We start from the raw sequence: 26,340 nt of genomic DNA on the forward strand, positions 1-26,340 counted from the left end.
CTAGAAAAGGATTCAACCAGATCTTTCCTGGCTGGCTTTCTTAGGTACTTCTGGTCTCAACTCCATTGTCTCCTCTCTGAGGAGCGCTCCCTGACCATCCAATCTCAAAAAGTCCACCTATGTGTCCACTAAGGGTCGTTGTTATCAATTCAAAGGCAACAGAAATCCCCAGATTGGGGTATGGCGAAGCAAGAAAGTTTGCAGGGCAAAGCGCTTAGCCAGCAAGGCCAGGAGGCAGCTCTAGGACAAGGCGACAGATCTGCTCTGCTCCGCTCTGCTCAGGTTTGGTCCACCCCACTCTGCTCTGTTCTGCTTTGCTGTTATATCACGACATCCTCCACAGTTCAGCTTCAGCTGGGGAAATGCATCTTCAGCCCTCAGTGGAAAGGAAAAATGCACTCCCTAAGCCAAGAATAGCTGACTTATACAGAGAAGTTTCCACCACTGGTCCCTGCCCAGTCTGTTCTCATATAGATGTGGACTCCAAATCCTCACAATCTGATTGGTCCAAAAAGCACTGTCCTGACTGGTCCAAATGGAGCCACTCTGATTGGTTGATAAAGATGCTAATGGCATAGGGCTGCACAGCTCTGATTGGACAGGAAAAGTTTCAATCCTAGTGACTGGAATGCAATTCTAGAAACTCCTTTACAAGGACTAGCTCAGCCAGGAGCACAGTGCAGGCAGGCAGTCCGGTGCAGGCTTCTCCCTGAAATGTAGCTTTCGTGAGAAGTCCCTACTTACAAACAGCTGCTAGGCTCCATTCTCACATTTGCACCCAGTTAGCCACCAGGAGCCCTTCTTGGTAGGTATCTTCTCGCTCATATGTGTCAAATCAGCTCTATGATACCACTTTTTTCTGTTCTTCTTAAAACATCACTTTGAAATGGCCATGCTTGTTAGGCTAACGGCCTTCTGCTTGCCTGTTCCCTCTAAACTGCACTGTAAGAGGTAGGGCCCTTGCCTGTGTTATTACCTACAAATCTCCAGCTTGTGGACATGCTTTTGCTCACCGTAGACACTCAGAAAGTAATTGTTGAATAAATAAAGAATAAGTGGATCCACACACTCCAAAGCAACCACAGGACGTGAAGAAAGAATGAAATTACAGTGGACATGTATTTATATACATATCAGACCATCTGACTTAAAATCCAGCTGGACTTCTTAATTTCCTATGCATCCAGGACTGTTACTCACTTTCAGACCTCACTTTCCTGAGCTTTGAACTAAAAGTGCTTTGTAAATTATGAAGTCCTCTATTATTTTGATTAACAACATCTTGAGTCAATATTTATAAGGGGCATCCATGAAAAGGTAAATTAGGATACGAATAAGTGAGTTAATCCGACAAGAGTAAACTTTCTCGTGTTCAACCCCATGTTCCAACTCTGACCTTGGCCACCTACCGCTCAAGTGTGTGACAATTTGTTTATAAATTATACTAGAAAGTATAGTACTAAAGACCCAGGTTCCAGTCCCTACTCTACCATTCGACTTCATTAATTCTCAACAAGGTCCAGCCGAAGTAACGCCTGCTTGAGTGTGGTGGGTAGGGTAATCATATGGGTGTGATAATTTATTGTTTCAATTTGAACATTTCACCTAAAATGTCACATGGTGTGCTTGAGTGTGGTATTGTTATGTTACAGAATTACATGCTTATGGCTTCGTGATAAAAGATTTTGTAGTAGGAAGGGGTGTTATTTGTGCTGGACCCTGTATAATAACTCACATACCCACTGTGTCGATGAAAACAAAATGTTCTGATTTGCACAGCAGGGTAGAGCCCTCCCATGTCAGACTCTGTTAGAATTCTGGCTCCAAAGGCTGCACGGGCTGTATCGGAGAAAGCACAATCCTGGGGCCCTGGCTGGCATAGCTCAGTGGATTGAGCGCGGGCTGCAAACCAAAGTGTCGCAGGTTAGATTCCCAGTCAGGGTACATGCCTGGGTTGCAGGCCATGACCCCCAGAACCGCACATTGATGTTTCTCTCTATCTCCCTCCCTTCCCTCTCTAAAAATAAATAAATAAATCTTAAAAAAAAAAAAAAAAGAAAGCACAATCCTAATAACAGCGGGGCAATGGCGGATGTCCCATCCTATGGGCAGTGGTGACAACACAGAGGCATCTATGACCAGCTACAGATTTTTATGATGCCTGATTTTTTATTAAGACATAATTCACATGCCATAAAATTCACCCTTTTAAAGTGTACAATTCAGTGGGTTTTTTCATCTGTTCACAAAGTTGTGTAACCACCATCTAATTCGAGGACATTTCTAGCATTCCAAGAAGAAAGCCCATACCCATCAGCGGTCACTCTCCATTGCCCGCTCCGCCCAACCCCTGCAATCACTAATCTCCCTTCTCTCTCTCACTACGTTGGCCTGGTCTGGACATTCTGTATCAATGGAATCAAACAGGATGTGGCCTCCGCGTCTGGCTTATTTCACTTAGCACAATGTTTTCAAGGTTTCCCCATGCTGTAGCAAGTATCAGCGCTTCATTCCTTTTTATGGCTAATGTCCCTGTACGGCTATACCATAATTTTTCATCCATTCATCAGCAGAGAGACACTTGGGTTGTTTCTACTCTGGGGCTATTATCAATAATGATGCTATGAGCATTCATGGGCAGATTTTTATGTGAACATACGTTTTCAATTCTCTCAAGTATAGACCTAGGAGTAGAATTATTGAGTCATAGGGTAACTCTATATTTAATTTTTTGATGAATTGCCAAACTATTTCCCAAAGGGACTGCGTCATTTTTTTTATTCCTCCTAGCAATGTATGAGAGTTCCAATTTCTTCTTATCTGCACCAACACTTGTTATTATCCATTTTTTTTATTAGAGCCATCCATACTAGTGGGTATGAAGCAATATTTTATTGCATTATCAGACTTTAACATCCAAATTTTAAACAGGCCCTCAGAAGTAGAAACCAGATAATAGATAGCAGGAGAAAAATCCAGATTACACCAAAGCAGTGATCCCCAAACTTCAGTCATTCAAGAACCAGCTTTATAATTTTGCCAAATTTGAGTGTCCTTTCTACTATTACATACTTAATTTTTAAAAATCAATTCATTTTAAATCTCACTGTTAAGTTTTCAATCACTCCTATAAATTAGTTGTCACTTGCCATAAACATAAAGCATCACAAATATAATTTTTAAAAAGCAAAGTTGACTAGATATAATTGTCTCTTAAGGCCTGCTTCTTCTTGCTAAAAGGGAAGTTGCAAGTGGCAGGTGTCGACGAAATGACAGCTACAGTCTTCCCTTGACCTAGTCAGATCATCTAAAATCATCTCCAGAACTATCAGAGGCTCCTCGCTTTGGAAGACTACTGTAACATTTCAAGAAATGCCTGTCCTGAAAAAGGTGGTCAAAAAAATGAGTTCCGCAGTGATAATTACACCAGGGGTTTTAAAGGACCGTGCCCTGGACAGCTGTCATATTGTGGCAGCCCGTTACACTTGGCTGAGGGGTGTCTCTTCTTTGTGTTCAGATTTCCAGTAAGTCTGACCATGCTCTGGCTGCAAGCACCTGGCTCTTCAAGTTTCAACAAAAACAACTTTCAGAGCAAATATACATAATACAGATTAAAATAAAGAGCACCTGCCTTTGGGTAGGCAAGCCCAGACAACGCGACCTGTAATGTGACAAAGTGCCCGGATGGGCTTGACTGACGCCACCGGCCCCGAATGTAATAAAAACACAATGGCTGATTGTGATCAAGTACTTACAGCCTTCCTCTCCCGGCCCAACACACGCACTGCTCATATACAAGCTAGATAAAAAACGATCAAAGACAGCATATTTGGGCACCTCCAGATTCAAAGACTAATTATCATCTGTCATCATTCAAGCTTAATAAAATACTAAATGGCATCTTCCCTTAAAGAAAGATGGTGAGTCATAAATTCGAAGGTATTCCACTGGCTCTTTGGTCAGACACTCCCACTCAGCGCTCAGCTCCAACATCCCTTGCAAAGGGTACACTTCGCCGGCCCTCAGCACTGAATCCTGCTCCCTGTGGGTCATGGCGCCTCTGCTTTCTCGCCCTAACACATCTCACTTTATGATTTAATGTTTGTGTGGCCGGTGTCTGTCGCCCCAACACGACAAGCTCCATGAAAGCCAGAACCAGGTTGGTTTTGTCTGTCGCCACACCCTCCACACCCAGGACGGCTCCTGGCGCAGAATCAGTATTCAAGAATCACTTACTGCATGGATGAATGTGAAGGACGTCAGCCTTGTGTTGGCTGGAGGAAGGGGTGGCCTTGTTCAGAGCGACCACCAAGGGTACGTTTCCAAAAGGCAAAAGGACACTGGGCGGGAGGGAGCTCTTCAACATCATCAAGGATCTCCTGCTAACGGACCACAGTCCAGTCCGTCCCATACGGCAGGAGCCTCCCTTGCCTCCGTGTACTTTCCAAGCAACCAAGTTAGAGTCTATTGATGAGTCCACTGATGAGCTGTGACAGAGTGTCTGCGGGTCAGTGGAGAAGGAGTGGGTAGCAAGGAAGGCAAAGCGGCAAGAAAACCGAAGTGTGCCAAGTGCTTAGAATGACTCACATATTCCTTACTTAATCCACAAAAACCCTATGTTGTCTTCGTGATACAACCGAGACTTGTAAATTTAGTAACTACCTCAAAGCCACACGGTTAGTAACTGGTCAAACAGGAAAAAGTATGTAGTTCTTTGTAAGCTGGATAAGTTACACAAGTGACACAGAGAACATACAAGTTGGAGTCGGCTTAAAAGAACAGAGAAACGTTCCCTGAAAGAGGTGAGGGGGGAGAGGGCGCTGTAATACAACTGCCTGTAAAGCTGATGTTTACGGACCACTTCCCATGTACTAAACAAGGCCTAAAGCACTTCATATAAACTCTATGGGGCAGGCGTCACTATTATCCCCACTTTATAGAGGGGCTTAAGGGACGCGACCTGACCGAGGTCAGATCCTGTAGGTGTCTGCCGTCTGAAAAACGCCCCCCCGCCCCCCGCCATAAGGCGGTTGTGGGAGAGCACTCACCGCTTCCCCCACCTTCCCACCGTGAGGCTGGGGCAGTGGCATGAACTAGGTCCCAGAGGAGAAAGGAGGAAGTTATGCAGCACGTGCATTCAGTAAGTGCCTACTGTACATCAACACAAAATTATGCAGCACGTGCATTTAGTAAGTGCCTGCTGTATATCAGCACGATGTATGGAACACGGTAGGCAGAGATGAATGGTGTGGCCCCTGCTCTCTAGGAGTTTGTTATGGCTGAAAGACAAGGAAGACAGAGCAGGTCTTAAGAACACAGGGTCTGGAGCCAGGTCTCCTGCATTCAGACGCTGATTGGTTATGCAACCTCGGGCAATCAGTTAGTTCCCCCGTGCCTTGTTTTCCTCCACTATAAAAAGGCAAGAGTAATAGTACCTCATTGGACTGTTATAAAGAAAAAGGGGCTAATATAAATAAAGGCCTTCACACATACCTGGCACACAATACGCACAAATAAAATATTCCCTGTATGCTGAGCACTAATGAAGAACAAGGTTAGATGGAAGGGTATAGCCCTATCAAAGGACGGCGGAAAGAAAGGGGGGATTTCAGTAGTAACTGGAGAGAGAATGTGCTGGTGGACAGAGGCTGGCTAACATCACTCCCTCGGACAAGCCTGTGAGCAATCCAGGCGAAGAGAAGGGATATGAGCCCAGCGCAGACGGGAACCAGGGCAGCACAAGGGAAAGAAATGGACAGGAACAGATGACAGACTAGAAAATGTCACGTGAAAGGCAAATATTAATCAAAGATGACCCTAAGAGTCTGAACTAGGTTAATTGTGAGAATGCAAACTCTGATCAGCTGGAAATGGCAACATGAACGGGGGAGCGGGTCTGAGAAGGGAGAGCCGTGGAGGAAAATGTAATGCATTTCCTCCTGCACCTGCTGAGCCAACTGTCAATGAGTCAGTAAGTGGACACAGCCTGTGGGCACCGGGAGGCTCCAGACAGGGGCCCTGAGCGGGAGCTGGAAAGGAAACTACCATTTACTGAGCCTACTCTGGGCTCCTACAGGACGGGGTCAAAGGGAAGTCTCATTTATTTTCCTGGAGTCATCAGATCAGTCTTATTATCTCCCTGCCTTTTATGAGTGAGTTGATGTGAGAGGGACTAAGAAAATTGCTGAAGATGACAGCCCCAGGAAGTGGCAGAACTGGTCTTGAGATCCAAGTTCACCCAACCCCAGCACCCATTGTCTTCCCACCAGGAGGCTCCGAGGCAGAAGCTGGGGGAAGGAACACGCTCTCTTGAGAACGGAACAAATCCGCGTTGCGACACACACCTGGCCCTCCTCCACCTCCTCCCCCGTCCTGGGCACTCTGCTCCCCTTGGCCAGCCCTCCCTCGCCTTCCGCAATACAGCAACTGTACTCATTAGCCAAGATCCAGCACTAATCCTCCGCGATGCCCGAACTGCCCCCTCCCCGCATGGCAGTGATCACCTGCCCCGACTGCCGGAGGCCCTGCTGTCCACCCCACTTGCCTGGCGTGAACAGACAAGCTCGAACTTGGGTATGCTCATCTGGACACCGCAGACAACAGCTCTGACAAACACGGCTGATCCCATGGTGTCACCCTCCCCGGGGCCTCTTCCCTCGGCTCCATCGCAGTGAACCTGGAAGCTGTCTCCTCAGCCGTGGGCGTGTCCAGGGCTGCACCACTCACTGCACCTTCTGACAAGTTCCAGGTGCCGTGGTTGATGTCTTCCAAACTAGAGTTTGAATGCCCAGCAAGAAGCCGTTTCCCTGTGCTGTTCACAATGCCTTCCGTGTGGTAGATGCCCGATAAACAATGATTGTGGTCAGAGATGATGGAAAACAAACCGTTAGTGGAGGAACACCTCCGGCGACCTCACCGCACACACCTTGGAACCAGAAGTAAGACGAGGGCCCTCTAGACAAACAGTATGTTAGGCCTGGGAATTAGTTTTTCACCCTGCAAACCCAGCAGTATTGCCAATAGAAATAATATTATGACTTTTTTTCAAGTACGGGTGGTTAAATATTAGAAAGAACTGAAAACTGTGAGTCCTTTTTCTCTGAAACGTGAAGCCTATGGGTAAAGTACACCCACCACACTTCTCAGGCAGAGCCTCTCCAAGGCCTATTTCCTCTCGTTTTAGAAAGCAAGCACGTCATTGTGTTTCCCAGCCTTCAAAGAGACAAGTTGAGTAAATTCCAAAATGCACCCAGGGGTCTGCTGGTACAGGTACCTGCTACCTCAAAACTGTGGGCACCTTGGCAAAGATGGCATTCTGGAGTCGCTCACCAAGACGGTCCCAAGTGCCAATACATTACCCTTATGGTGACCCCACCCTTTGATAATTAGGAAAACTCACAGAATGTTGAATGCACTCTGTTTATGAACACAAGAAAGTAAAGTAATTTGATTTAGAAAGATTTCTATCCAAAACAAGTGAAAAATGAAAAATGCTCAGGTCTTCCAGTGATAAATGTACAGTGATCAGGGAAATGTAAGTATTGGAAGAGTTCATTCCTCCGACAAGCCCAGTAAACAGGATGATACACGCGTCAGCTATGTCAGAGAAACTGCAGAATGCTCGCTTCCCCATCTTTTTTCATTTTGCACACAGCCTAACTGGGAGACGCAAATCGGTGTGAGATCAGTGATCCTGAAGTCCTTTAAGACCTATTTTTACAGAAAGAACTTAGGTTCCATCAACGCATTCAATGCATTTCAAAGAAAGATCATTAATTGAGATGTCTCAAATCATTCTGTCCTTGAACTACCAATAAATGAAGAAAACGATCGCACTCTTGTGCCACGCAGCAGGGATACGTTCTGAGAAACGCACCCTGAGGCACTTCACCCTTGTGTGAACACCACCGAGTGCACGCACACCAGCCCGGATGTGCGGCCCACCACACACCTGGGGGAGCCGTTGCTCCGAGGCTACATGCCTGCACAGCGTGTTCCTGGACAAAACAACACAACGTTGAATCAAGTACAAGAAAAAACGCTCATTCCAGGGACGTGGTAAACATGAGATATATGAGGCTGCTGCTGGCACATCCCAGCCACGCTGTTTCACAAACTTTATTTTAAATAACTATAAAGAGTATACGCTAAACTAACAATGAAACATATAGTACATACACAGACCAGTAACGCAGTCACGTGTCACCATGATCAAGTAATAGGACTATATGTAGTTACAGGACTGGTGGCCACGCTGGCTCGCTTACAGCGCCACCACCACAGACACGTGAGTGAAGTGTCGCACTGCAACACTGCAACAGCTACAAGGTCACCAGGCCACAGGAATTTCTCAGCTCCATTATAATCTCATGAGACCACCACGGTACACGTGGCCTGTTGTTGACTGTACCATCATCACACGGCACGTGACTACAGGACGTCACGCCACTACGAGCTCTGTTGGACTGCTTGGGCAGCTTTGTAGAGAAGGAAAAATCTTTCTCAGAGCATCTCTGCAATTCTTAGTACGGTTTCAAAACACCTCCAGGAGAATGAGACTGCATTAGCCATCGCTTATTAACCAGGCCAGCAAAACGTGGGCCTGTCCGAGGTTACCTGGGAACAGGACCTCTGCCGTGCTTCCTTCTCTGTCCCTCCTTTCCAAAAGACTTGTCAAGGAGCTCCTTTCCAAAAGACTTGTCATCATCTCTAAGTGTCACTCGTCCTACCCTTTCTAACACCCAAATATACTTATGTGACCCACGCCTGCCCCTAATGTAGTCCCTGCTAATGGTTCCCCAGCACTCGGAGGATGAAGTTCAAACTCAATGGCATTCAACACCAGGCACTCCGAGGCACTGGGGCTCCAGCCACACCTGAAGAAAGTCCATCCTCTCGTGGGGCCTCCCTCCTTGTGGCAGGACACAGGCAGCAAGCACGAGAACCTCTAACAGGTCTGCTGCTAGTGCCAGGAAGAACGTTAAAGCAGGGTAAGGAGACAAGGAGTGACACTAATCAGAGAAGGCCCCTCACGTGTGGGCAGCACGACCACATGGCTCCCAAAGGCCTCCCAGAGCTGGCCCTAGGCTTCCCCGCCAAGCTCCTCGCCTGTCTTTCTCCACCTCGCACCCTACGGCTCCAGCCTCGCTGCGTTAGGATTCCTTGTCCTAACACACCTTGCCGCTTCACACCTTCACGCCTCTGCAGTGCCTCCCACACGCCCATCTGATCCAGCAAGCCCCCCCACCCCTCCAGGATTCACCCGAAGTTTCTCCTCCTCAAGGAGGCTGTCTCTGGACCCCAGCCACACCCCCTCCCACCCTGGCACGGCTCATCAACCCCCCTTCCTGCCACCTGGACCGGGTATTCTTATGCATGTCTCTGAGCTCTGTAAAGGTCAGACTGTGACACTCATCCCTGTGTCCCCAGCCCCTGGGCCTCCCGCGCAGCTACACACCTTTAGGGGCTCAGTGAATGAAGGAACGAGATGCATGTCCTCTTTTCTACGCCATCTTTGAGATCTGCCCACGAAGAAAGCATAAGCCCATGAATGCCCTTTTATTTAAACTCTCTTCGCAAAACTGACTCTTTTTTTCCTCCCTGAAGGCTGCATGTTTTAAAAGTCGTTTTGAGTTTTTTCCCCTATAAAATTATCTTGACACCTAGCCATGTGTCATGGCACATGAAGCAGCTATAACTCTGCAGTTGGAAAAACATTATGCTGTGGAGGAAGAAACTCTATCTGCCAAGACACCGAAAGGATTGCTCAAGATATAATGAGGACGTAGGGTTGGATGCCATGAAAGCAGCTCCTGCTCTCTTTTATGGCCTGGGATCATTTTCACAGAACGTCCTTTTTTAGGAGAATAAATGGTTTAAAAGGCGGGGAGGAGCACACACGCTTCTCTGGCTTCTCTTTTTTCTACAGCTAAGCTCCGGACCTTTAAAAACTTAGCCTGCACCTTCCCCGTCCTCAGGGGACCCAAGCAGAAGAGCAGTTGAAAGGGAATGGAAAAAAAAAAAAAACAGAGGCCAGGACACAAGACATATGGCTCATAATCAAGGAGCCAAAGTCAGGGTAAGAAATTCTTCCTTCAGGGGCGAGCCCTCTACCATTTGCTTTAGTTTGCATCTCGTTTTCAATGTCGGGCAACTCCCAGTTGGAGAAGGCAGAGCCTCCCGTCTCAGGGGAAGGATGCCGGACGGACGCAGGGTCAGGTGTTGGCGGCAGGAATGTCAGCGAGACCCCGGGAGGATGAGCCGGGGCCATGCTGCCAGCTGTCGTCCCTCCTCAGGCCTGCACGAGAGCTCTGAAACCGAAGACCCTTGAAAAGTAACAAAAGAAACCTTCAGCTGCTCCGTCCCCACGCCAGCACACAAGAAAGGGGAGCGGGAAATCGTTTCCATATTTCACATAAACACACATCTTACTGCAGCAGCGAGGAATGCATGAGTCAAACAAGGGCTGACAATGATTACCGCGCGCACTCGAGCCCCTGCTAGAAATTAATGCAAGAATGTGCGCTGCAGAACGCCGACGACAGACCCCCCCCCACGGTGAACTGTTGGGGGGCACGTGTTTCCAAACGGCATTTTTAAAAATAACGTGTGCTTTCCCGTGGGATTCTAGCTTTTGGGGGGTTCGAGAGGAAACACCTGGAAGAGACTTGGAAACGCACACCTTGTGCCAAAGTCATTCGAGACTCTGCAATCGTCACTGAGTGTCACTGTATATTGCCGGTGCCCCAGACTCCTTCTCGCTGTGGTTGAGATTAGTTCTGCCCTTGAACTCACTGGCTTCGTGGCAGTGTGGCGATCGCCGTGGGGGAGGAACGGAGGAAAGTAAATCACACTGGGCTGCAACTCCACCAGAGAGTCCTGTTTGGAGAAGTAAACTTTCCCTGGGCTGCCTAACACACACAGAAAGGCGGGAGCCCTGGTGAACAGCTCTGAGAACCGAGCACCCGGACGTCTGGGGCTCGGCCCATCTCATTTCACGACAAAGGAAGGACAAAAGGAAAAGGAAGAAAGAGATCGCAAGTACCTTTTTCTGGGCCTTTTGGAATTCCGTAACACAAGCCAGCCAGGCGCGCATATTCCCAGTGTCTCACGCAGTTACTTAGATCTTTTTCTGGAAGCCCCATTTTGCAGGTGGCGCTCTGAAAGGCTAAGTGTTCGAGGTCAAACCACCGGTAAGCCCTGGGGTGAGGGTTTTCCACTCAGCCCCAGCTGGCTCTGCCTTCTCTCTGCTGCGGGCGGAGCTCCTGCCCTGGAGTGTGACTTCCCCAGGAAAGCAAAGCCTCCAAATGTGTGTGGGTTGGTGGGTGGGAGGTGCAGGGTGCAGGGTGGCGGGGGGGAGTAGGAGGATGGTCCCATGGAAAGGATGGATACAGGGAAACAGCTTTCTCCTAGCTTTCTCTGTGTGATCAAATTGGCTGATGCTTAATAACAAATGAATGCAGAACATACAATAAACCTATGTCTGAAGAACCCATAATACCCATTGACGGAGCATGCCCCTGCTATCCGCTGTCAAAGCGGCGACACTCCTGAACGATAAATAGCACTTTCATGTGCAGCAGAAGATACACCATGCTCTTACCTTCTTTACGGCCCACAAACTCCACTTTCCTTGAAAGCCACATTAAAATAATGAACTTTAGCCCTGGCTGGCATAGCTCAGTGGATTGAGCACGGGCTGTGAACCAAAGTGTTGCAGGTTTGATTCCCAGTCAGGGCACATGCCTGGGCTGCAGGCCATGACCCCCAGCAACCGCACACTGATGTTTCTCACTCTCTCTCTCTCTCTCTCTCTCTCTCTCTCTCTCCCCCTCCCTCCCTCCCTTCCCTCTCTAAAAAAATGGATAAAATCTTTCAAAAAAAATAATAATGAACTTCGTAGGTGTCATCTTATCTAGAGATTGAGATTTCCTTGTAAGGCCATGGCTTAGGCCCACATCCTCAAGGAACTGGAAGGTCCTTCCATAGCTTATTTGGTAACAGTTCCAACAAAAGATCTAAGTAACTGACCATGAATGTCCATCTCTCCTTTTTTAAGGCAGCAACTGGCAGTGTGAAATATAAGAAATGTGATGCCTACACGAAGAGACAAGATTAGGAAAATCAGCACCTATTGCCTTGTATCCTTCATAATTACATTGTTTTTTAAAGCTTTTATACTTTTACGCACCGCTGCGTTATTTTTGAAAGCAATCTGACGACCAGGTTCTGATAGCTTGGAAGACACTGAAGGAAAAGCATGACAGCAGGTGGCTGGCCAATTGTCAAGCCACGGAAGGTGCCTTCCCCCTCTGTCCAAACAACAGGCACTGAGGTCATCATGACAGCATTCCAGTGGCAATTGCTGCTCCTGGGACCATTGCTGGTGCCCTTCGGGGAGCAGCCTCGAATGCCAGCGGTCTGCTGGGGTTTGGCAGGCTCACACGTCCAAGACAATTTTACCAAGTTGTCATCACATGCTTCCCATGATGTCAGCAGTGCACGAGTGTACCCAAACAATGACCCGACCCGTTTCCTCTTCCGAGGGATTTCCCTGATCAATGCCGCACCCCACTTCTCAGCGTTAAAATTCCAACAGGTCACCTTGTCCTTTGGGTCAGGAATCGACCAACCTCTCTTAGGCTTTGCAAAACCGTGAAGCAAGCTTTGTAGGAAGATACCAGCCCCACACTGTCCCCATCTCTTTGTCAGAGATCTCAAAGATTCTACACCAGGCCACCTCTCACTTGGACATGATCCTGGTATAAGAGGCGGCTACATATTTGTTGGAAGCAGAACTGGTGCCACCGTAGTGAACTCTCATAGCAAGAGGTCAGTTCTCGCTTGCTGGGCTGACCCAGGATAGTCCACCAGGTGCCATACAACGGCCTCAGTCTGCGGTCCAGTGTTGGGGGGGCGGGGGGGAACAGGACCCGCCGCTCTTCCTGAGAGGCACCTGGATTTTCATACAGCCATTTATTTCTAAATGACTTAAAGTTCATTAAGGTGGCTATCTAAAAATCACTTCTAAAACATTTGAGGTTTAACTAAATAGAGTGATGCATAAGGATCTTTGAAACAGTATTAAATGTCAAAACCAACCATGGGTAGCCCTGGCTGGCATAGCTCAGTGGATTGAGCACGGGCTGGGAACCAAAGTGTCCCAGGTTCGATTCCCAGCCAGGGTACATTCTTGGGTTGCAGGCCATAACCCCCAGCAACCGCACATTGATGTTTCTCTCTCTCTCTCTCTCCCCCCACTTCCCTCCCTAAAAATAAATAAATAAAATCTTTAAAAAAGACATATCCTTTAAAAAAAAAAAAACCATGGATCAGATTCAAACTATGCACAAGTCCATTTAGACCAATGAAAAGAATTACACATGAATATGCATAAACATGTATGCAAATGCATAAGGGGAAGGGTTCTGTTAGATCCTCATGCCCAACTCTGAAAACGGAGAAATGTTCAGCAGGAGGAAGGGAAATTAGATAATTTTTAAATGATCGAGAGTTATAAGGATTACATTTAAAAAAATAATGTCTGTATTACTGGGCGAAGAAAAGGAACAGTGGCGGGCAGCAGAAAGACAATGGGGTGAAGGCCAAACCTATGAAAACAAACCGCATTCCACGGCCCCCACATGTTTAATCAGCGAGGATTTTCCGCTGGGATTCCTGTGATGACCAAGTTGCTCCGTGAGGCAGTGTTCTGCCCGCCAAGGGAGCGGCAGCTGCTTCCTACCGTTCGTTATCTGTTTCCTCCACGGCCACGCACTCTGGAAGGAAGCTCCGTCTGGGCCCAGAAGCCGAGCGTGGAAACCTGCGTCCACCCCGTCACCCCACAGCATCTTGGAGACGGGGCAGGAAGGCTCCAGGCGGAACCATCTGCCTTCAGACACTTGAGCGCAAGGCAAAGCCTTACTCCTGCGCCTTCTTCCCTGACCCCATCGCAGTCACGGGGCCTCTGGGCCCCGACAAGCCACACTCATCACGACACCAGTCGTCCAGTTCAAAGACTTAACATTCGCGTCAAGAAAGCAGAGCATCCAGCCCTGGCTGGCGTAGCTCAGTGGATTGAGCACAGGCTGGGAACCAAAGTGTCCCAGGTTCAATTCCCAGCCAGGGTACATGCCTGGGTTGCAGGCCATAACCCCCAGCAACCGCACATTGATGTTTCTCTCTCTCTCCCTCTCCCTCCCTTCCCTCTCTAAAAATAAATAAATAAAATCTTAAAAAAAAAAAAGAAAGAAAGCAGAGCATCCCTGCTGAACTCTCGCTGCCTCTGTATCCATTCCAGAGCAGGCTGGGGTGGGTGGGCCCTGCGAACACAACCTAGTGATTCCTGCAACTGGCCGTGATCCCGTTACCACCTGCCCGCCCAGCAGCGCCCATGGACTGTTCCGTTTCCTCAAGCTCTTCACCTAGGAGGCCATGCTGGTTGGCGAACTCCCCTTTAGCCTTGAAAACTACCCTCAGACAACAGACCCTAAGCTACACACACACACACACACACACACACACAGCATTCTGTTCTCCTCTGGCCAAAACAGCTCACTTGTGTTTTTCTGCAAGATGGCTGAGGTCGTGCTTAGTTGTCTTTAACTTCATTCAAAACAATTGTGTGAGATTGTATTGTGACAGCTGTCCTATCAGTGTGCATTTACAGAAACTTATCGATACTGGTGGATTTTTGTGCAGCCATTCTAATATTGAAGATGGAAGACACTACACAATATTGCTGGCATACTATGCTCTATTATTTCAAGAAAGGTGAAAACACAACTGAAACACACACATGCAAAAGAAAAGATTTCTACAGTGTATAAGGAGGTGCTGCGACTGATTCAACTGTCAAATGTGGTTTGTGAAGTTTCTTGGTATTAGTGACATTTTGGCCAAATAATCGTTTGCTGTGGGGCTGCCTCATGCATTGGAAGATGTTTAGCAGCACCCTGGCCTCTCCCCACCAGAAGCCAATGGCGGGAGACAGCCAACATACTCAAAATATCCAAATCAACCACGTTATTGGTGACAATGAAAAATGTGTCTTTTATTTTACGGGAAAAACTAAACGGACTTTTTGGCCAGCCCAATGCGTGTCCCTCCTGGAATGTTCCACACCACACTGTGGAACAGTCAGCATGGGCACCCCCTGCTAGCCTGCAAGCCCCTGCTCACCGGGCCCAGGAAAGCGGGCACTGCGTCTGGCACGTCACCGATGGCTGACGGGGTTACGGATCTCGGCTGCAGCACGGACAGGGACAGGGGTCTGGGGCCCACACTACTGCCGGCGGGTGGGGCCTACAGGGCCGGAAATTATGTAGGGTTTGGGGCCTGGGGGGGCCATTAGGGTGCAGCTGGGAAAATAACCAACATCATTCGGAGCTGGGAGCCTGCAGAGCTCAGTTCTCGTTTCAGTCCTGCCGCCCCGTCTCAGCCGTGGAAATCTCTGGGCCACAGTTTCTTAATACAACGACACAATGTATTCATTCAACAGAACATGTATCGGGTGTTCATGACCTAGGGTCATCACCAACCCTCCAAGGTATAGTCAGTGAGGGGAAAAAAAACATGGAAATCATAATGTTGGAGCCACGGTCCTAGGAGAGGTCAAGAAATACCCCAGTTTTCCAACACGCGGGCCATCTTCCGGTCCCCAGACCTAAACAGGATGAGGATCTTAGTGCTACTGCCAGGCACCTCAGGTTTCTTGCCTCTAAGAATCTCCCTGTTCTCCCTACACCTATATGATTTCCCCCTACACCTCCACCCCCGCCAAATAAAATGAATGAAAATGTCCAAATAAAAATAAGCTGCTATTATCTTAACTGAGGCAAGGCTTTAAGCAACAAAGGACACCAACAGCAAACCCCAGGTCTTTAAGGCTTGCAAACAGGCCATAAATTAGCCACACAGGCCTGGTGGCCGCCCCTGGCCTGGCTGTTCCAGGCCTCCGGAGGGGGGTTAGTTTGACTCCTCAGCCCTGCTCTGTTAGAAGACAGTGCTGCCATCAGCTTGGATTTCAACTCTCTCCTCATGGGACTGTCCATGGATTTTTTTTCCAGCTTTTAAATTCGGTGTATAAGTTTGAAAATTAATACTGCGCATGAATCCATTCATGATGGATCACATCTTCCTATACAGAGTTCTAAAGCTATCCTGTTGTTGGGGGAGGGTCTAGACATCTTACAAATGCATTCTTTAAAGTAATACATAAACATAAAGTAATTAGGTAAATGCATTAAGTTGGAACTTCACCTAGAAGGGCGATTTTCAACTGCGTGCTGCGGCACACCGGTGTGCCACAAGAATTCCTAAAACACGAGACACCTGACTGTTTACGCAGGGGCACCGGCCTCTTTCCCCTTCAACTGTCAAATTTAAAAAATAGCAACAGTCAACATAATAACCATTCAGTGTGAATGAATCAAAACTATACCTATTTTTTATCAGATTGGCAAAAAAAATTTTTTGGTGTGCCGCAGAATTCTGGACATTAGTTTAGGTGCACCACGAGGTGAAAGAGGTTGAAGGTCACAGACCTAGAAGAAAGCTTCTCACGGGGGGGGGGGGGGGGGGGGGGGGGGGGTGTTCTCAGGCTAATACAGACACCCCCTGTTTTTTTCAGGCAGCGCTCCCGCGTCAGTCACGGCCGCAACAGGATGCTCAGGAAGCGGGTGCCCACGGACTAAGGTACAAAAACTGCCCCAACCCCCTGGTACTGGCTCAAAGGTGCCGCACCTAGTCCGTGCCAGCTGTAGATGAGCAAATCGGGTCAACTCTGATGAAGCTCTTTGTCGAGGCCCCTCTCCTGCCAAAACAAACGGCAGCTCTCTGAGTCTTGCTCAACTCAGGTCCACTGCGGACGCCGACGGCAGGCGCCCACCTGCACAGGTGCCTCTTCCTCACCCGCGGAGATGACCCTTTCACTCCTTTGCACATGTAACCTGAAAGCCCTTTGAGAAGCCTGCAACTTCCTGTGATGTTTGACAGGGAGGGAAGCCACTCCGGGGGACTCAAGAACAGAAGTAATCCCCATTCCGGTAGCCATTCCCACAGCGCGCACAGAAGCCGTTCTTACGAAATAACTCCTTGGCTCCGGAGAAGAAACCGGGCGGGTTTCCTTAATTGGGCTTGGCAGGAGGGGCGCCTCCCGCGTGGGGCTGATGGGCCAGGTGATGACAGAGGGCTATTACTCAGTGGAATGCAAACGGCAGCGTGGACACACCCAAGATTGACTGTCACACCCACTGGTTATCCAAAGTCACAGTGAAGCAGGAAATGTAGTAGGTTGTGCACAGATACTGTGATACGACAAGAAACGTGAACTTAAAGGGCCCGTCCTTGGTGACAACCTGCCCTCCTGGCACCCTGCAGGTCGCAATTAGCACCCGTCAGGTCCCGAAACACCAGGTTACAGGAGTCGCCAGGGAGAGGTTTAAGAAACCACCACGTCTTGTGGTTTAAGAAGAGGAATCGGCATCTCCTCTTTTCAATGTTGTTTTACATCAACAAACTCCCCAAAGGGTCTGTGACCCAATCTTCCTTTCCCCCATTCTTCTCACCAACTGTAATTTATCATTTGGACAGGGCAAGGTATCTTTTGTTTAATTTGAAACCCTTCTGTCGGATATGGGAACACTCCCCCACCCCAGGGTACCCCTGAAGTCTATGCAACAAAACAGCAGCTAGAGTTTTATTAGGCCCTGACATGTTTCGTGGTAAATGTTTCACCTGCATTCTCTCACTTAATTCTCAACATAAACCCTGAAAGTTTAGTACCAAAATGACCCCAAACTTAAAAATAAGCTGGTTGACTTAACCATGTACACAAATTGGCCAGCATCACACATCTCTAAGTGACGATAAATAATCCAAACTTCAGACAGCCAACCCTGGTCTTAACCACTATGTAATAACTACAGTGGCCACAAGTGTTTACAATGAGGAATGGCTCACACAAAAACACACAGGGTCTACAACAGAGAGAATGAACGCATACTGTGTTCCAGGCAAAATCCTTAAGAGTGAAAAACTCTTTACATCTGATTGCAACAATGTGTCACTTTCATTATAACTTTGGATTTGTAACGAGCAAATAAAACCGACAATTACAGTAATAAGATAGAAATATGCAGTCTGCTTTTGTAGAGAAAAATAGTTTTATAATGTTTTTATAACATTATAGTTACATAGTTATCTCCAGGGATGGTAATTACCTACCTTAACCCACAAAATTGTTTTCAGATCTTCTGATGACAATTAAAGTCATTGCAAAAGATGGGTTTCCCTGCCTTTATCACTTCCAGGAAGTCTGGCACAATGGCATTTAATAAGATAGATTCTTCTTGGATCCTTAGATTTCTCGCTGAATTCATAAGATTGCTTATAGGCATTTGTATTTCTTTTTGTTTTTGTTTATTAGTCTTAGAAAATGACCATTTGCTCCTTGACTCATTAGAACATGAATTTAGGAGATGGAATTTCTATGGCAGAACTGAAATGTGACCTATTATCTCAAGTTAAAGTTAATTTTAAAATTAGAAAATAGAAAAAAGTTATCAATATGCATGCTATCTTCATACAATATTTTTGCAATGTCCATTCTGGTGCTTTTTAAGAAAAGATGAAGGAAAACAAAAACACCCTTGGGATATGAAACAAACCCACTGATGCAAAAATAAATTATAGAAGAGAGTTTCAGCCCTGGCTGGCATAGCTCAGTGGATTGAGCACGGGCTGCGAACCAAAGTGTTGCAGGTTCGATTCCCAGTCAGGGTACATGCCTGGGTTGCAGGCCATGACCCCCAGCAACCACACATGGATGTTTCTCTCTCTCTCTTTCTATCTCCCTCCCTTCCCTCTCTAAAAATAAATAAATAAAATCTTTAAAAAAAAAGAGTTTCAGATTGCTGCAATATGCAGAGAAGGATGTTAAACTGATTACAGTAATAGCTATGAATGTCTCCCAAGGGATCACATACTCCCAAATCCTGGGGCTGGTGGGGAGAAAAAATGGCTGGGTTTTTTTTTTTTAATGGTAACTATGAAAAACTAAAATTTTCACTTGTTCAATTATTTTAAAAACCACACTCCACTGACTTGTAATTGTGGACTGCCGAAGATAGACGTTTTCCCAGGCTGAGCAAGTGTTTAATTCTGGGAATGATGTGGCCGAGTCAACCACCCACTACAAGCTGGGAAACAATGTAAGCGAGGCGAGGGCAGCCACACCCTGCCGAGGTGGGTTCTCATTTCGTTGTTTTTCATCCTGCCGTAATCAAGCCCCATTAGTTTTAAGTATAATCTGTGTGTTCTTCCAGAGTTCAGGACCTCAGAAATGAATACCCATGTGGCCGCCTCTGGAGCTGGTGTAGCGAGTGTATGATTCATCTGGGCCCGGGTCTGAGATGTTCAAAGCATGTGTTTTCAAGAATTAAGTTATGAACTGCACCAAGCTCGAAGTGCAGACGGGGGGTGGGGTGGGGGGCCGTTGTCTTACATGCCCGGACATCCTCCTGAAGTTGGGGTGGGAGGGGGGTCTTGCCAACCCTTGCATGACATTTCTAACCACTTCCAGAGAAGGCATTCCTGCAAAGGCTCTGCCACACTCTGGCTCGCCCCACCAGAGGCAAGGCTCGGCACACACAAAGACTACATTCTATGCTGAGCTGGAAACAGTGATTAATCATTAATCAGTCACCCCACCGGCGGCAGATTACAGGTGATAACACACAGAACACCCACGGCTCAAGGTGTGACCTCCAGGCACACCCCCTCAGCGCTCCAGGCTGTTCCTCTCCACCCCTCGCCGCCCCCCTGCTCCCCCACTGCCTGCAGCCCAATTCCTGCCTCCTGTTTAACGCGGGTCAAGGTTTTAGTGGTTCCTTCCTCTTTTTTTTAATGAAGTTCTTTATGTTTCCTGATGCGCGAAGTCCACTCAGTGTCACATTTCACAGATCAAAAGAAACACATAGCCAGGAAGTCAAGTTAATTTTTGCAGAGCCTTCAACTGATACTTCTCCTTGAGCTTCAGGGGTTCCCCTGTCTTACAGTGACTGGTTCATTCCTGGTCTGAAACCCAGAATAATGCCGTGTTCCATGACAGGGACATAGTGCCTCCCTAATAGAATCCTAAACCAAATAACATAGGAATTTCACAAAACATATACACAAGTACTTCCAGTGATATGTATGTGTGTGAGTATACGTATGTGTGTATTATGTATACACACACACACACATTCCTTCCACAAAGGAAGACCACTCCAAGGTATCAAGCTCTTGCCTGGTTTCCGCCTGCTCAGAGGTGCACACGGCCCTGGCCATCCAGCCTCCTCCCCACACACCACTTCTCCAGCCTCATCTCGGTCCCCTTCACCTCATGATAGATGTAGCACAATCCAGTTCTTTCGGTTGCTCACAAATGCCATACTCTCTCTCTCTTGCCTCCCGGTTTTCTGACAAAATACTTCCTTTCCTTTACTCTACACCTGACTACTTCCTGATCCTCCTGTGGGTCTCGATTTGGATGTCACTTCCTCCAGGAAGCCCTCCATCCTGCACCCATTCATATCTGAGTTAATACTCCTCCTCTGCATGCCTAGGATGCCCTCTAGCTTAAATGCCCGGGGACTTGTCTGTGCACTCCACTCGACAGAAGGTGCCAAAGACGCAGGGACCCTTCTCCTCCTTGCACCTGGAAAGATATTACAAATGATAGTTGCTCAGTATTTACTTGATGACTTATAATTAAAATGGACTGGTTTATCTGTTTGCATCAATTTTCCTGCTGACAAATAGCTTCCACCTGTGGGCTATAAAAGACATTATTTGTATGTGATTACATGGCATTCTGAATCTTTCAAATAAACCTTAAAAAGAAAGTAAATCAACAACGCCAAGGAATTCTTCCAAGGTTTTGATTCCATCCATGACAAATCTTTTCTACCTAAATTAGGTTCAAGTATGGAATAACACAGAACTCAGGTAGGAATCTGTTTGCTCTCATTTGCAAAAAAAAAAAAATGGAGTCGAGAGAGAACTCCCGCTGAGTAACTCTTCTCTGTGGAAGCCACCAGTGTGCAGTCACTCCCTGAACCAGTGGCCGCGTTAGTATCAAAATAAGAGATAGCGCAATGCGCAACGTCCTGTTACTCAGTGCAGGGAGGGTGTGGCATGTCCTCATTTACCGAATATCTAATTACCTATCAGTTACCTATTCCAAAAGTTGACTACAGATTTTTAAGGAACTAACATAAAATGCATCCGGTGCACGTGTCCAGCTGCGAACCACGCAGTGCTGTGTTCGTTCCTGAAGGTGCTTTGATATTGTGCGGTCTCTCTGGGGCGGTGGGGGGACAGCCATTCCCCTTCTCCCATTTACTCGCAAATGTATTCAGACTTTGTACCCTCCAACCCACCAAAACTCCCCGGCCCAGTTCACCAGTGTCCTCCACACAGTCTAATACAGGGGTCGGTTCCCAGCCCTCCCCCGTGGTCTAACCACACACAGTACTGGCCCAGCGGATCACTCCTCCTCCTCCTGGGGCCGCTCCCTCCCTGGCCGCTGAGACTCGGCCCTCTCCTGGTTTCCTTCTCCTCACTGGAAGCAACTCCCAGCCGGCTCTGCGGGTTGCTCAGCTCCCAGACTTCCACAGGTTGGGACGCCCCAGCCTTCCTGTCTCCCTCTGCTCCCTCTGCTCCCTCATCTGGTGACATCATCCAGTCTCCCAGATTTAATGCCATGCCTACCCTGATGGCCACCCAATTTCTATCTAGTCCGAACCTCCCCCATGAATCCAGACACACATACCCAATGACCCACTTCATTCATTCGGTGGACTAAGAGGTATTGCAAATTTCAAATCCCCATAGTCCCTTAACGTGCCCCTCCCATGCGCTTCCACCTCTGGGTAGATCCGTCCTCCCAACTGGCCAGACCAAAAACTTGGCGGTAAGTCCTGCTGACCTCTCCGAACACCCAGAACATGGCGCCTCCGCCGGAGGCCAAGGTACCACCTGGTAAAGCATCACAGCCATAGAGTCTTTTTTCTTTCAATTTACCTTTTAACTGATTTTTTTTCAAGTACAGTTGACATACAATATTGTATTAGTTTCAGGTGAACAACATCGAGATTAGGCATTTATAGAACTTAAGAAGTGGCACCCCAAAATTTCTGGTCGCCACCTGTCACTATACACAGTTATCACAATACTATTGACCCCATTCCCTATGCTGTACCGCACACCTTCGCGCCTATTTTTATAACTGCCGATTCGCACATCCTGACCCATAGCATCTTAACTGGTCCCCTGAGTCCACCTCTGCCCTCTTAGCCGTCTCAACACGGCAGATGTTGTGTTCTTAAAACGTAAATCTGATACCCCCTCCTTGGCTCCCCAACAGCCCCCCAAAACACCAGATGGAAGCTGAGATGTACAGACAGACCCCTGAGGCTCTGCACCAACTGGTCTCCCTCTCCTCTTCCATCTCTTCCTCCTGCTGCTCCTCCTTTTCACTCCAGTCTCACAGGCCTCCTCGTTCCTTCCACACATGTGTCAGACACTCTTCTGTCTCCGGGCGTTTGCACCTGCTCTCCCTCTGCCCAGCACGTTTGTCCACACGCCAGCTGTGCCGCTCGCTGGAATGTTCCTCTGGCCACGCTCGTTCAACCACATCCCCACCGCCTGCCTGCATCCACCTGAGACCCTTCCTTGCAGTGTGTGTCCTTGCTCCGTGCTACGGGTTTTATTCACTGTCGGTCTACACCAGGCAGCTGCAGGGAGGCAGGCACCATTGCCTAGTTTGCTCACTGTGATTTCCTCAGCTCTTGGAACAGGGCCGTACACTGTAGGCGCTCAATAAATACCCGTTGGATGAACTCATGGTGACCGTCGACCCTCGTCGGATTTGGTAAAAGTTAACAAGTCATTCAATCTGACAGACTGAGGCTATAAAGAATTAGAGGGTAGGTCTCCCAAGGCGTCCCAGTGACACGGCACTTCCTTGAAAACGTCATTTCCAGAGCTGCAATGAACGTGACATTGGCCTCATTTCCGAACACCAGGTGCATGGCGTTAGTACTCACTTAAAAACCATAGATGAGAAATGAGCAAGTTTGAATGGAAATGTCCCCGTGCAGCGCACTAGGAAAGATTATTTTAAGAAAAACAAACTACCATTTTCTAGCTGATCCCATTGAATAAAAAAATCTCGTTACTCTCCGTTGGAGAATCAGGTTAACTTTGCCCGAGGGGGGTCACACGAGAAATCACCTCTATCTCTGAGGTTTCGTTGGGCCGACGATGAATAAGAAAACAGCCACGCCAGGGCTGTTGAGCAAGCACCTGCCACGCCCTCCCTGTCACCGCAGGCCCTTGAAGAGCCCTGCACATCCTTGGCACTATTCTGGTCAGGACTTCTACTCACCGTTTGCTTTGGCAACGCCAAGGCCGTACTGATCTCAGGGAACCGGTCCACCCACCCACACAGCAACTGCGGCCAGACGCGTTAGCCAGACGCGTTAGCCAGACGACGTATCTCACTAAGACCTCAGGGAGGACTCCACATGCATCGTGCATTCATCAGCACTGATTTTCTGTCCCCATTTACAGGCTGTCCTAATCCTCTCTGTTTTATTTTGTGTTCTAAGACTTAGAAAGCGCTGTACAGAAATAATTCTGGGCATCATAGTCATGTATATTGCATCATTTCACACTCAAGGGGTGAGGACCTGAATTTCAGCTAACGCCAGCCTATTTTAACACTTTCCATGTGCCAAACTGCAGGGTGTTTACACCTCATGAAAACATGGGACTGTTCTAGCGCTGCTCTGAGAGAGGGCCCTTTCTAACGGCTGCTTTTGAAAGTGTTTAAGTCAGGCGAGATGTTGGTACCGTGCAAGAGCTATTAGCTACCAATCAGAATGGCTTCTGAGGTTGGTGCCTGTAAGGTGGACCCACCCCTGAACCCACAAAGCGACTCCTCTCAGAAGTCAACACACTTCTAAAGGCACTGCAGGTTGAAGGTACCGAGGCTCAAAGCATGGACCTGAGGCCCCTTCTCACTGCTCCCATGTTCAGACCTTGCTCAGGCTTCCCGACTGCTCCTGAGCCGGGCCTCTCTCAGCTTTTCCTCCTCCTCTCCCTCCCAAGGCCTCAGCGGTAGCTCAGGAGCTCGGGCCTCTTCAACTCCCACCCAGAGTACACCCACATGCCTCCTGGAGCTGGTCTCCCAGCCTCTCGTCCCCCCTCCCCACTTCCCACAGCTCTGCAGCAGTCTCCTCCTTTCAGACCCCTGTATTATTATTGCCCCACTGTCCAGTGAGTTGGTAATACACTTCCTCCAAGTCGGAGGCTCTCAAGCTGTGCTGCCCGGACCGCATGAAAACTCCTGTTTGTACGCTGCAGGGTAACTCACAATAGTCGGCTGGGCTCATCCACGAAATGAGTATTTCTGCCTTAACAATACCTGCATGGAATTACATCCTGCAATTTTAGAAGTAGCATTAGCTAAGTAGCAAAATGAAATTATGGTAATAAACAGATTTACTAAATAATTGATGAGTTCCTATGCAGCTCATTGTATTCACACCAGATAGGTATGTTTCTCACTTGGACAGTTAACACCTGATCACAGCTCTCCACAGAGGGAACTGGCTAACGGATATATTTTGTTTCTCCTATGCAAAATAAATAAATAAATAAATACTATAGACAGTTTTCTGAAAAATGGGAGAGTATCCCATTGAAATCCAGATTTCCAGCTTTATTTCAAAACAAAAGAAAAATCAGAACACCTAGAAACTGTAGGTCCACAGTCAGCAGAAACTGAGCAATGTGTCTTTGTATATGCCCCAGTCTCCACCACTCCTTATTGTTTCACATGCCCCACATTTCAATCGCTTGCATTGTCTGCCTGGACACTGTAGGCATCTGAGTTTGCAACTCTGGTTGCAAATCTCCGAGCCATTCCTGATCTTCAGCTGTCACTCCCGTAAGTATCATTTTTATTGTGTATTCTCTTGGCCTTTGCCAACTTCAGGGACTCCCTGACCCCATCTGCCTTGATTCAACATCCATGCGCTAGGACAAAAGAGCTTTTTACCTGGAGCTGCAACATAGTTGCCACTCTGAGTATTTCTCTTTTCAGCTCCACCCCCGCCCCAACTTCTCTTTGTATCTGCTTGTGTTGTTCAAAGCCAAAACACTGAGTGCTAAGTGAAAGAAAATGATCTGCTCCCTTTCAAAACAGCATCAGGGGAAGGGTGTTACACCCTGCTCCTCTAGGAGATCAAGGTCTGGAAATTCCACCCAAAGCCCAAACAGACCTAAAACAGGGCCCTACTAATGTGTTTTCCTGGGGCTGGGCACTCACGGAGGAGCACAACAAAAGGAGGGAGGGAGGACCCTGGGTGGCGCCCCTGGGGTGGGGGGGGGGGGGGAGGGTTGTAGATTTAACTCTTCCCTGCCCACTCTATGGAAAGCACACTTATAGACCTAGGTGCATTAACTGACCCACTGAAATATGTATCGACCTTCCCTGAAGACAAACATCTTCCTAGTCAACCATTACATTCGGGGGGATAGTCTGACCGACACCAGTTACTTTTGTACATTCCACATCAGTGGCATCAACCAGTGGTTCTAAACTGTAGCCAGCACCAGAATCGCCTGAGGCCCCAGTGACCACACCGCATGCTGGGTCCCACCAGCCCCAGAGTTTCTAAATCCCTGGGTCTGGGTGGGGCCCGGGAATTCTCATGCCTCAATTCCCTGGTGAGGCTGATGCAGACAAAGCAAGTTCAAGAACAATAGTGACAGGCTGTTGGGAGGCACCACACGTATGTGGCTGAGAAAGGGTCTCTCCGCAATCTCAGTTTAAAAATATCAGGAGCCAGGTACAACCGTCGTGTGTATTTATAGGCACTCATTAGGTGTCCTGATTGGGCAGCGCCAAAGAAGAACGAAGAATTTCTCCACCTCCAACATGGGTCCTTCTTTGCAGACCAGCGCTGTAGCTGACTCTTCAACTTGGCCTAGGCCCGCCTGTAACCACACCACTTTGTATCACATGTCTCCAGACGTCTTACTCCCCAGGAATATTTACGTTTTTTTAAACGCTTATTACGAACAATTTCAGGCTTGAGCATAGTCGGTCATTCTCACAAATGCGGCTCACAGCCCTGCCATCTGCTCGTGGTTAGTTCGAGACTCCAGCTGGAGCGCTGCAGGTGTTACATTACTTGAAGTCTGGCCCACGCGCCACCTTGAACTAGCTTTTCCTCTACTGCAAAGATTGCGCTCCAGGTCATCCTCAAGATGCTGTAATATAGA

At 47.9% G+C, this 26,340-nt stretch overlaps 1 protein-coding gene across 2 annotated transcripts in view; it reads right to left on the reverse strand.

Moving 5' to 3' along the window:
- Positions 1-26,340, reverse strand: part of CNKSR3 (CNKSR family member 3) — a 78,798-nt gene that overhangs the window by 43,274 nt on the left and 9,184 nt on the right. Inside the window, exon 1 of one of the 2 annotated variants that reach the window (XM_036024923.1) lies at positions 4,395-4,398. The exons of the other annotated variant lie outside the window; for it this stretch is intronic. The gene's annotated coding sequence lies outside the window, so the exon portion shown is untranslated. Of the gene's footprint in view, positions 1-4,394; positions 4,399-26,340 lie in introns of those variants that run through there. 2 annotated transcript variants of the gene reach the window in all.

Source organism: Phyllostomus discolor, chromosome 4 (assembly GCF_004126475.2).
Source record: "Phyllostomus discolor isolate MPI-MPIP mPhyDis1 chromosome 4, mPhyDis1.pri.v3, whole genome shotgun sequence".
In the NCBI taxonomy this organism is placed as follows: Eukaryota; Metazoa; Chordata; class Mammalia; order Chiroptera; family Phyllostomidae; genus Phyllostomus; species Phyllostomus discolor.